At 32.4% G+C, this 12,713-nt stretch overlaps 1 long non-coding RNA gene across 1 annotated transcript; it reads left to right on the forward strand.

The window, feature by feature from the left end:
• The first annotated feature begins 11,652 nt into the window (after window positions 1-11,652).
• Window positions 11,653-12,231, forward strand: LOC136782386 (uncharacterized). Its single transcript, XR_010824120.1, has 3 exons — window positions 11,653-11,734; window positions 11,825-11,976; window positions 12,078-12,231. It is a non-coding gene; the product is annotated as an uncharacterized lncRNA (long non-coding RNA).
• The last annotated feature ends 482 nt before the right edge of the window (window positions 12,232-12,713 follow it).

A 12,713-nucleotide genomic window follows, 5' to 3' on the forward strand; every position in this document is an offset into this window, starting at 1 on the left:
AGGAAAATATAATAATTTTATTTGCTCCGCAATATAAGGGAGGTTTCTAAATTTGCGTTCATTTCAAATAGTAGCACATCTAATTAAAGCATTAATTTAATAATATCACCTTTCACTAAGCATTTCTTTTTCTTTCGAATATAAAGAGCTTTCTAAACTCCGTATATACTTCCAAAGAGAACTATTTGTACAATCAACACATTAATTTAATATCTTCGTCTCTTAATATGCATTTGGAAAGATGTTTACTATTATTTTGTGTAAATAAAAAATTAATCAAATTCATAAAGCTTCATTTTGAAAACTTTAAGCATCACTGTTATAATGTTTTAATAAATTATATAATACTTGATTAGGTAAACATATTACTAGCAAACAGGGTTCTTAATTTTTTATGAATAAGTGCAACAAAAAAGATTGATATTATTATTTGTAATGAGAAACTTTGATTATCTATTAAAGGTCTTTTAATATACTACTTAACTATTATTAAATCAATTTTGAAGAGAGAAAGAGCTGCAATTACCTGAAATTGCATATTAGCGATAAAAAAATAGTCAATTTGTGATCTTTTTGGAGGGTCTGGTTTTAAAAAGGAAAATTGTGTTTTGGCAGTTTTTTTAGAAAAGTAATGGCATTTCATGGTAGTTTTAGATTTACTACACAGGAACATAACTGATTGATATCCCCAAAAGCAACTAGATGATGGTGAATTAGTTTGAAATTTTCAATATTAATAACATTTTCAGATTTGTTATTGTACGGTAAGGAAGAAGAAGAATCTTTTAAACTGTCCCCTATATTCTAGAGATTTCTTAATCTGTACATAAACTAAATCATAAGCACTTCACACATTTTGAAGGGCAAATGGCCTGCAAAGCTCTGAATGTACATATTATTGATGAAACTAGTTAATTTTCTAAATTTTTGAGAGTCTGGTATTATACACATGAAATTTGTACTGGGCCATTCCCACGTCAAAACGGATAGATTTCGGAGCACAAAACTGATTTTTTTAAAATCGATGTTAATATATAGGAAAATACAAGACTTTTGGCACTAGTTAGAGTCAAAAATCTTTTTTCATTCCGTAGGTATGAACTGTCATTTCTCAAAATTTGCACTTTTGCTGCTTTTGGTAAAAACACATAATCTTTGAAAATTCATAAATCCCAAACGAATAAACATAGAAGGCTCTGGCTAAAACGAGTATACTTACAAAGAATCATATTTTCTTAAAAGAATAAAAAAAGTTTGTTATAAATGGTCAAAACACATAATAATTAAAATAAACATTTTAATCAACAAATGTGTTGTCATGCTCAGGCGAGTATAAAAAAATATCAGATGTTCCTTGGAATTCCCTCTACAAGGAAAAAGAAAATAAAAGACGTATACTCTCTTGATATTCATAATGAATAAAAATATTTTATCACGACGCGCAGGGTCAGAAGCGTCGTTCGAGCGACGTAAACTGGTGAGACGCATGCGTAAGTGAGCGCGGCTAGCCTCTACACGTCGGAATCCATCAAACTAGGAATAGTGCGAGTTAATAACATGTTTTAATTGTTTGTTTATATTTTTTAAAACTATTATAAATTAACAATATATTTATTATTATTCTGCTTTATAAGCAGTCGTCACTTATGTACAAAATAATAAGAAATAATGCATTTCTACATGGCATTGAATATACAAATTATATACTAATTTATATTTACATATTTTTTAAAATTATGACAGAAGAAAATATTATGAATATGAAATTGTTATAATGAAAATATTTAAAAAACTTTTACAATTGTATAAATATCTGATTAAGAAAAAGCTTTAGTCTATAATTGTGTTGTTGAATCTATCGTTAAAAATGCACGATAATTTCTATTTCCTTTAACTACGTAACGTTATTCCCATCAGTGTGAGGGGCCACTCACACTACGGGTGCTCCATTATGTTCGCCCGTACTAATTGATCGTTAACAGAACTCCAGCTGGTCAGTTAGGTGGCCAACAACCCTATATTATCATTTGAGTCTTTGACTCCATTTTTTATGCATTTTATACGGTCCTACGGCCATGCATTTGGACGGTAGCGGTAGCCAGGGTCGCTCAGTATGCTAGGTCGTAGAGAGAGGGGAGGGTTCCTTGCGGAAGTCCAAGCCTCGCAGACCTATCTGCTGAGGTGCATACATCTATCCCTCACTACCCACACACAGGTAGTGGTAAGGAGTGCGGGAACATGCGGTATCATTGCCAAGCATAGAATTTGCCAGGGGCAGACCACCACGGAGGCATGTTCGCCGTCCGTCCAGCTATAGCGCAAACCTATGGAATTACGGAGGGCACCGGGACACATTCCAACGGGATAACTACGCCCCTGCACAACCCACTATGCATTGGCCGGTATCCTGTCGTGACGTACGTGCAGGCTGGCCTATAGCACACGCCTCACGTACGCGAACGGATCCTTGCTGCCTGCGTACCGCGTCACGCGCTCTCCAGCACGCACGGACACATTAGCACAGTCCCATGGTCGCGTTCCGACTGCCTGTTATGGCAGTCTGCGCACGACATTCGCGCAGCCTGTTTGAAGCGCGTAACCAGCGTTCAAGCCAGACTCGATGTTCTATCTCCCCTCCTCGTGGGGACTTATAGACATGGTCATTCTTTTAGGACTCCTTGATGCCGCTTCTCCTTATCTCAGGTTGCCTGGGTTGTTTGGCATGGCCCTGCCTTACTTCTCAGGGTAACCTGGACATCGTTTACTGGAGCGCCGGTCTTTTCATCCGGGCCTCTGCCTGTTAACGGGGTCTATCCTTAACGTTAGCTATACTCCACTCGTGAGCCTATCTCACGAGTCGGTAACGTAGGGATTAATAATATCCACTGTTCGGTAGCTTTTATACTTTTTATTCGGTATCTGGCATACGTAACGGGGAACTTCGTTACAAATCATCGAAAAATCCCATTAGTTTGTTCAACAGTATGTAAAAGCTGAAGTATTGTAAATTCTAAATTGGATTTTTACTATTAATATCAAACGATGCTGATTTCAAAGTTGTACACTGAGATTCATCGAATCTGCTCGTGAAGAATAGCCTACTAGATTTGTAACTAGCTGGACAACTTCAGGTTTTTAGTTCTCACCAAAGCGTGAAACGTCACAGTGACGTATAGGAGTCGTGGTGGGGAGAATAAGGAAAATCTGGTAAATTGCATATATTCGAGTGTAGCGGTTGATCGGGGTCGGCGACAATTTTCCGAAAAAAAATTGTGATATTCATCTCTAGAGTTGGCAACAGCTATACTCTATAGATTTACAAGCACCATCTGTAGGAAGAACTGGTTATTACTAACTGGTTTTAAGCGTGTGTGTGAAATGTTTATTTCAAACTGTCAAAAAGGCGTGAATTGACATTAAATGATTAAAATCAAATATATGTCATTACCACAATTTCGTGAAATATAAAAGTTAAATATATATTTCTAATAGACGTTATCCATATAAGTATTCAAATATAAAAACGCACAATAACTTATTTTAGCAAACTAGACCCAATTAAAAACTCATCTAACTGAAACTTTCATTTAGTGAACATTCGTTGCATGATAACATTTTTTCAAATTCTCCTATCTAAAAACAATGTATGAAATAATTACTGTGTCCTTATTTATGTAGGTTGAATTCCCGCAAAGGAAAGTAATAAGAACTGTTCTACCAACTTGCAGGGCAATTTGTTACAAGAGAGTGGACATAACTTATTACATACTTCAAAGTGCATCTACAAACTTATCAGATAAGCTGAATTTATAGAGTATTTTATATTAATAATTTAAGTAACAAATGCTTTGTAAAATCTTTCTTGCTTTTTATAGAATGATGAAAATTATTGACAAGCGTGGTCACAACTGCGTACTGCGTACTACATACTAATCATGTAGCAATACGAGCTCCATTACGAAGTGTTCATTTATGGTATTTATTATTTTAATAATAAATAAATTAAACATTCAGACACAACCTGGGTAGATTCAAATTTGAGATATAGCTGACGTTGCCACCATAAAGCAGGTATCGTTTGTTTCTAATTTTCACATCTTATATAAATCTACTATAATTACTAAATTTATCTATTAATCAATTTCATTTTTCTCAACTAATTACAGAAAATACTGTTCTTCCTTCTTGAAAATTGAAGAAAGATTAATTTAGAATTTCCACACTAAGGATATAAGCACACAAAAATTATATAATTTTATGGAAAGAAGAAAAACATTTCACACACACAGCCATTTGATTAGGTTCCTTTAATTATAGCAGCATTTAATAATTTCTGAGAGCAGCATTAATTGACAGGCTACGCATGCCTTTAATTGGCAAAATGTTTTACCCAAATAATTTACATTGTGTATTTGAGCATTTATTTTTTTAACATCTATTATTTCCTAAGTTTTTATATTCTTTTAAATTAATAATGAAATTAAACATGTCTTTCTCAATGTCAATAGTTACTTCAATATTGTATAATTCTTCACAAAATCGTTGTGGTGTAATGTATGGTTTAACACTAAACAATAATCATCAATTATTTCTAATTTTTAAGAGCTTTATTTTGGAAATTTAAGGAATGCTGTGTATTTGTTCCATGTGGCCCGAAAAAGGGGGGGAGATATGTTTTTTTTGTTAATAAAAATAGCAATTAACTGCCATATTGATATTTATTTGTTTTAATTTTGTTTGCATGAACCTAACAATTTATTGAAGGAAATCCAGTTTCAATTAGCAATTTTAAAAGATTTTTCAGAAATATAAAGATGAAAGAAATCGACGGGTATTTTTATTACATAAATAAAATGTATAAAGATGTATCGTACGTAAAATATTACATATAAGATCCTTAACAATAACATTTAGATTGATATAAATAAATATTATTAAATATTCATATTAATTTATCACTTAATTAAAATTTTTATAAAAGTTATATTTTTATTTCTTTTAGATATCTAAATTGCAAGGAAAAGAATTGCAAGGAAAAAGGTGTCATTCGAAATGAAATATTTACTTTAAGTATAAATCATAGCCATGAGATTGAAAATTTAAAAAAAAAATTTTTTACAAATATCTACAAGAGCTAAGTAAAGTATCGGATTTGAGACCCAAATAAATTTATAAAGCAGCGATATCCAAGTATATTTTTTAGTTTTGATATTACTACTATACTATTTACTATACAAATTCTAAAATAAAAATTTATATTTGAATTAAGGTATGCAAACATTGGAAAAAGTATTAATTATGTCGCATGTAGAAGATTCATTCAAAGATATAAGAAAAAAAATAATCTAATAAACGTTAATATAAAGGATAAATCATTCAATAATATTGAAAAATATTTTGAGAAGAAAGAGAATAAATTCTTAAAAATATCAGAAGAGAGGAAATTGTCCATAGAAATAATAAAAAGTGATTATTCAAAAAATATTATAATTTTTGAAGAACAATTTATCAAAACGTTTATAAAAGTAAGCAGCATATTCGTGGATGCAACATATAATGCTGTTCCAAAAATTAAAGAAAAAAATATACAATTATTAACTATTTGTATCAAAATTGAAAACAGTACTTTATCTACAGTAAGTTAAATGCAGTTTATTTGATTCTGCAATATTTCTCTGTATGATCTAATACATTAAAAATTAGGTGCTTCCTTGTTTCTGGGTTGTAATGAACAATAAGACAGAAAATAATTATTATCAAATTTTTACATTTATTAAAAATAAATTTAAAAATTTTTCCCCTGTTGAAATTACCACTGATTATGAAGCAGCTATCTCTAATGCCTTGAGAATGATTTTTCCAAATGTTAAAAATAACTTCTGCTATTTCCATTATTCTCAAGTAAGATTATAAATATTCTAATTTTTACAACGAAAGTAAACGATATATTAGGTAATAATAAATAAATGAGTCATATTAATATGTCCCCTAAGGCAATAAAAAAAAATGCAGAAAAACTAAAAATTATTAACAGGGAAAAGAATAAATTAACGTACCCAGAACGCTATATAGTGATAAAAAAAATAATTTATTTAGCATTATTGCCCTATTTGTATATTAAAGAAGAATATGAATTAATAAAAAAGGAAACCGTACAGGAATTTGGAGACTTTTTCAATAAATTCTTCATGTACTATGAAAGACAATGGTTGAGTAAAGTGGGACCAGAACAATTTTCTGTATATAATAAAACTGGCCGGACAAATAATTATGTGGAAAGTTACCATCGAACTTTAAATAAAAGTTTGGGCAAACATCCACATTTTAATTTATTTTTTAGTAAGATTTCTATTTTATTGTGCCTATCCTATATAAAGGAAATATTAAGTTATTAATACGTAACACATCAAATTTACAATAATACTTGTGAACACCCTGAAATACTTGTTACGCAGTAATGATTTAGTGTCCATGTTATTTTTTATAATTATTACACTAAAGAATACAATCTCAAAATACATCATTTAATTCTGTTTTTATTCATATCAATATAAAATCATGCTCTTCGCAGATACACTTAAAGAATTGACAATTGAGGCTAAAGATATAAAAGAGAAAATGGAAATGAATTCCTATAAAACTAGAGAGAAGAAAAAAGCGACAGTAAAATATTCTCAAGAAATCAATAACTTTTGGGAAAAATTACGCAATGTTGATGTCACTCAAAATAATGTTAAGAATGCAATATTAAATGTAATTAACAATTTCAGTGAAATTATAGCACTACATCAAATACAAATAGAACAAATGTACAAATATTTAACAAATATAAAAATAATTTTTCAGGAAGCCTCTATAGAAGTTGACCTTCCAAACATTACAATTGATAAAAATTATAATGAAGAAATTATAAGTAAATTATTTTCATTAAAAAACAAATATTTGCAAACTCATGAAAAAATTACTTTTACGCTTGTTAATAATGTGCAATAGTAATTTTGTACTTCATCATTAAAATATAAGCTATATTTTAACATATCATGTCTACACTTTTTTTTATTGGTAGAACTTTGCTTCATATTTCTATCCTACTTTGATTATAATTACTTGAAAACTAGTAAAATCTTATTTTCGTTTGTCATAATATATAAGTTGATTAATCATAACTTGTTAAAACTGAGTGAGTCTACATTACACATGAAACTGATTTAAAAACTAAATATATTTAAAAATTCATGCGTAGTCATTTTATGGCAGGGAAATTAAATCCACTTTCCATCTAACTAGGTCATTTAGTAAAAATTTAAGCCAATTAAATGCATGCGTAGCCTGTCAATTAATGCTGCTCTCAGAAATTATTAAATGCTGCTATAATTAAAGGAACCTAATCAAATGGCTGTGTGTGTGAAATGTTTTTCTTCTTTCCATAAAATTATACAATTTTTGTGTGATTATATCCTTAGTATGGAAATTCTAAATTAATCTTTCTTCTATTTTCAAGAAGGAAGAACAGTATTTTCTGTAATTAGTTGAGAAAAATGAAATTGATTAATAGATAATTTTAGTAATTATAATAGATTTATATAAGATGTGAAAAATAGAAACAAACGATACCTGCTTTATGGTGGCAAGGTCAGCTATATGTCAAATTTGAATCTACCCAGGTTGTGTCTGAATGTTTAATTTATTTATTACTAAAATAATAAATACCATAAATGAACACTTCGTAATGGAGCTCGTATAGCTACATGATTAGTATGTAGTACGCAGTACGCAGTTGTGGCCACGTTTGTCAATAATTTTCATCAATCTATAAAAAGCAAGAAAGATTTTACAAAGCATTTGTTACTTCAATTATTAATATAAAATACTCTATAAATTCAGCTTATCTGACAAGTTTGTAGATCCACTTTGAAGTATGTAATAAGTTATGTCCACTCTTATAACAAATTGCCCTGCAAGTTGGCAGAAAAGTTACTTTCCTTTGCGGGAATTCAACCTACATAAATAAAAACACAGTAATTATTTCATACATTGTTTTTAGATAGGAGAATTTGAAAAAATGTTATCATGCAACGAATGTTCACTAAATGAAAGTTTCAGTTAGATGAGTTTTTAATTGGGTCTAGATTGCTAAAATAAGTTATTGTGCGTTTTTATATTGGAATACTTATATGGATAACGTCTATTAGAAATATATATTTAACTTTTATATTTCACGAAATTGTGGTAATGACATATATTTGATTTTAATCATTTAATGTCAATTCACGTCTCTTTGACAGTTTGAAATAAACATTTCACACACACGCTTAAAAACAGTTAGTAATAACCAGTTCTTCCTACAGATGGTACTTGTAAATCTATAGAGTACAGCTGTTGCCAACTCTAGAGATGACTATTATAACGTCTCAGCTCAAACCACTGAGGCGGTACCTGGAGACAGCTCGGAACTTCCTCCTCTACTCATCTACTAGAGGATAAGTACCTACATTTATAGCTTGCAGCGCCATCTCTCTGTGCACTCTCCGCTTACCGCTTGTCAGTTTCCTCTACTACCCACGCTACTCCTTCCTTACCATCTTTTCTACTTTTCAGGCAGAATGTTCCCCTTCGTGGAAACACGCTGCATTAGGGGTAGTCATCCCCTGTACTTCGTACAGGGGATAAGGATAGCCCATCGCACCTACGAAACACACCCCGGGATGTTGTGCGCTGATTGCTACCATCTAATGTCCCGGGCACACAAGAGGCACTACTCAATGGACGAGGTGGTGGAGATCACCAGAGGGACCTGGCGCATGGACGCTCGTTGCTTCTCGTGCCAGGGGCTCATATATAAGGTGTTAGAGCGTTGCACCAAGTGCCTGGCCACTTTCACAAACGGCGGACCATGCACCGGGTGCGCCATTCATGATCCCAACTTCAGGATCATACGCGAATGTGTGCGCTGCCACACCAGGATCATGGGCCTGGATACCGCCTGTGCGGTTTGCGTGTTCAGGGGAACTTCATCTAGCTCGGGGTGGTACGTACCCACCTCCGACGAGGAACTAGACTCCCGGCATCGGGAACCAAGCCCCCCCCGACGAAGCACAAACTCATAGCGTGAGTAGAAGGGCCCTGACGCCTCTAGATTTTACGTTCAATGTAGGTGGGGTGCAAACTTTCGGGCCAGCCATGGTGGGGGTAGACTAACCATGCATATTCTCCCTATTCTCATCTTCCCCGTGCTCCCCCACCACACTCCCAAAAAATGTTTGTGCCTCGCCCTCCCGGGGTATAAAAACCCCGGACAGATTCAAATTCGGACATTATTTCTTTTGCTTTAACTATTATTACTACTGTCTGTACTTTTGCTAAATTCTTGATATATATTTGTATTCGCTATCATCCGTACTATATAAATTCTGTCTAAACCATAAAATCAGTGCTTCCATCACTTCATTCGCTACCCTTCTCAACCAAATCGATCATTACGAGCCTAGGAGACGTCCCGCTGCTGCGCCACAGACGATTTTGTCCAGCATCTTCAAAGGTAAGTTCCAATATCATCTCCCGAATCGCTACCGACCCCGGGTTAACTAGGTGAACGCATAGTGCCGGAAACGGTTGAATTCCGAAAACTCCGCGCTTTTATACTTCCTAACGCGAGACGTTACACTATCACAATTTTTTTCTCGGAAAATGTCGCCGACCCGTTGATCGTCTTACTTTTGTCAAAACTATATCATCTCGGAATAAAATGGTATAATAAGAATTTTTTTTCTTTCTCTGTCTAATAGCATAAGAGTGAGAGAGAAAGACATATGATACCCCATAGGTCTGTTTTCGTTGGCCTACACATTTAACACTTTCTACACTTTCCGTATTTCTGTCTTTATCCATTGTATAAGTTGACACCCTAAAAAGTGCACAAAGTGTAAAAAGTGTAGGCAACGAGAACAGACCTCATGTGCCCATTGATTCTGCTCGAGCACGTTTTTGGTATAGTGATAGAAATCAAACAACAGATCAATAAAAAGAACAGGGTATATTCCAATGAGTGAAGTGTCAAGTGAGCAAGTGCCAATAGTGAGTAAAATGTACAACTTAACTTCTGTATTTTTTATTACTTTATTAAAAAAACTTATATGTGATGAACTTTTATTAAAATCATTTTGTGTTATAAATATGTATAAAAAACATGTATTTTAATTTTAACCTATTACTATGTAACGTATGGTGTATAAAAATAATTGATAATATATATTTTAAATTAAATTTACGTTGTTGATATTTTTTCAAGAATAACGCATCATTAAATTTATATTAATAAGAAGGAGCTATAGTCTTGAGTCGTAAAGTCCATTGGAGCTTGAAGACAACTACGAATCCAAAATTTACAGCAATAAGATTCTACGAATAAAGAAGATGTAATAATTCATTGTTAAAATAGATAATCGTTAACTCAAATTTGTTTGCAGAAACCTAATATCAATAGTGACAAGCCTTCGTACCTATTTCCAATTGATGATGCTGGAACAGAACCTCTGAGTGCTTTTGACAGCTCTACTGCCACAAATCCAAAAAACAGCTATTTACGTAAATCTGTCCAATGCCATGCAATACATTTTCCAGAAGCCAGTCAGCTATTATCCAGCTAATGTTTCTACGCAATATAATTAATTTCTTGTTAAGTTTCAAATATACTATATACGTTAGGAAGAAGAAGCCAATATATTAAGATCCATTTACTTACACCACATCTCATTACGTAACCATGAATCAATATTTTTGAATGGTGACAGAACAGCTTAGAGTGTTAAAATCACAATGTGTTCCTGTGGATAATGTTGCTGGGTCTTTGGTCTTTCGCAGTATCCTAACGTAGCAGATTTGCAATGATTTTTCAATTATAGCCTATATTCGAAGAAAACTTTGAAACTTAAACTTAAATTGAAGAATATTCAAATGATTAATAGTAACTCCTTACGGATTAAGATGTCTGGCATTATTTCCAATTTCTGGTACCAGTGCGTATTGGCAAATTCAGTGGTAAATTGTTATTCTCATCACGTAGAACTTGCTAATCCTGTAAATTACATAGCACTTTAAAGTGGGCAAACAAATCTTTATGTTGCAATATTAGTCTTCTCTTCCTTCGCTAACTTTTGAAAATTCAAATATTACTATTATCCATGAGCATTTTTACCCAGTGGCTAAAAAAAATTAGAAACAGTATGAAGATTCAGTCTTAAAAGTAAGTGTAAGTTATTTCAATACTCATAAAGATATACATACCTTTTATATTATTTAACTTGCTGTTAGCTGCCACGAAGACATCCATGTGCATTGTGCCTGCCCTCCTTCCTTTTTAATTCATGCATGTGTCCAATTTAAAGTTCCACGTAACCTGTAGGATTTACAAGCTCTACATGGTGAAAATAACAATTTACCACTGGATTTGCCAATATGCACTGGTAGCAGAAACTGGAAATAATGCCAGACATCTTAATCCGTAAAGAGTTACTATTAATCATTTGAATATTCTTCAATTTAAGTTTAAGTTTCAAAGTTTTCTTCGAAAATAGGCTATAATTGAAAAATCATTGCAAATCTGCTACATTAGGATACTGCGAAAGACCAAAGACCCAGCAACATTATCCACAGGAACACATTGTGATTTTGCAACGCTAAGCTGTTCTGTCACCATTCAAAAATACTGATTCATGGTTACGTAATGAGATGTGTTGTAAGTAAATGGATCTTAATATATTGGCTTCTTCTTCCTAACGTATATAGTATATTTGAAACTTAACAAGAAATTAATTATATTGCGTAGAAACATTAGCTGGATAATAGCAGACTGGCTTCTGGAAAATGTATTGCATGGCATTGGACAGATTTACGTAAATAGCTGTTTCTTGGACTTGTGGCAGTAGAGCTGTCAAAAGCACTCAGAGGTTCTGTTCCAGCATCATCAATTGGAAATAGGTACGAAGGCTTGTCACTATTGATATTAGGTTGCTGCAAACAAATCTGAGTTAACGATTATCTATTTTAACAATGAATTATTGCATCTTCTTTATTCGTAGAATCTTATTGCTGTAAATTTTGGATTCGTAGTTGTCTTGCAAGCTCCAATGGACTTTACGACTCAAGACTATAGCTCCTTCTTATTAATATAAATTTAATGATGTGTTATTCTTGAAAAAATATCAACAACGTAAATTTAATTTAAAATATATATTATCAATTATTTTTATACACCATACGTTACACAGTAATAGGTTAAAATTAAAATACATGTTTTTTATACATATTTATAACACAAAATGTTTTTAATAAAAGTTCATCACATATAAGTTTTTTTAATAAATTAATAAAAAATACAGAAGTTAAGTTGCACATTTTACTCACTATTGGCACTTGCTCACTTGATACTTCACTCATAGGAATATACCTTGTTCTTTTTATTGATCTGTTATTCTGTTACTTGATTTCTATCACTATACCAAAATTCCTATCACTATAACAAAAACGTGTTCGAGCAGAATCAATGGGCACATAAGGCAGCGTTGCCAAGTCCGCCATGTTGGAAGATACTACGCTGTATAGTTTGTTGGCGAGAATTGAATATACCACACAAAATGTATAGTAAGTGTGATTCACAGAGAAGAAACGAAGTATAATGTTGGTATAATAAGCTCTCAGTGCTTTCGGACGTGTTT

The sequence above is a fragment of the Prorops nasuta genome, unplaced genomic scaffold (genome assembly GCF_024137725.1).
Source record: "Prorops nasuta isolate Cenicafe-Biocafe unplaced genomic scaffold, Cenicafe_Pnas_1.2 PNAS00002, whole genome shotgun sequence".
NCBI lineage: Eukaryota > Metazoa > Arthropoda > Insecta > Hymenoptera > Bethylidae > Prorops > Prorops nasuta.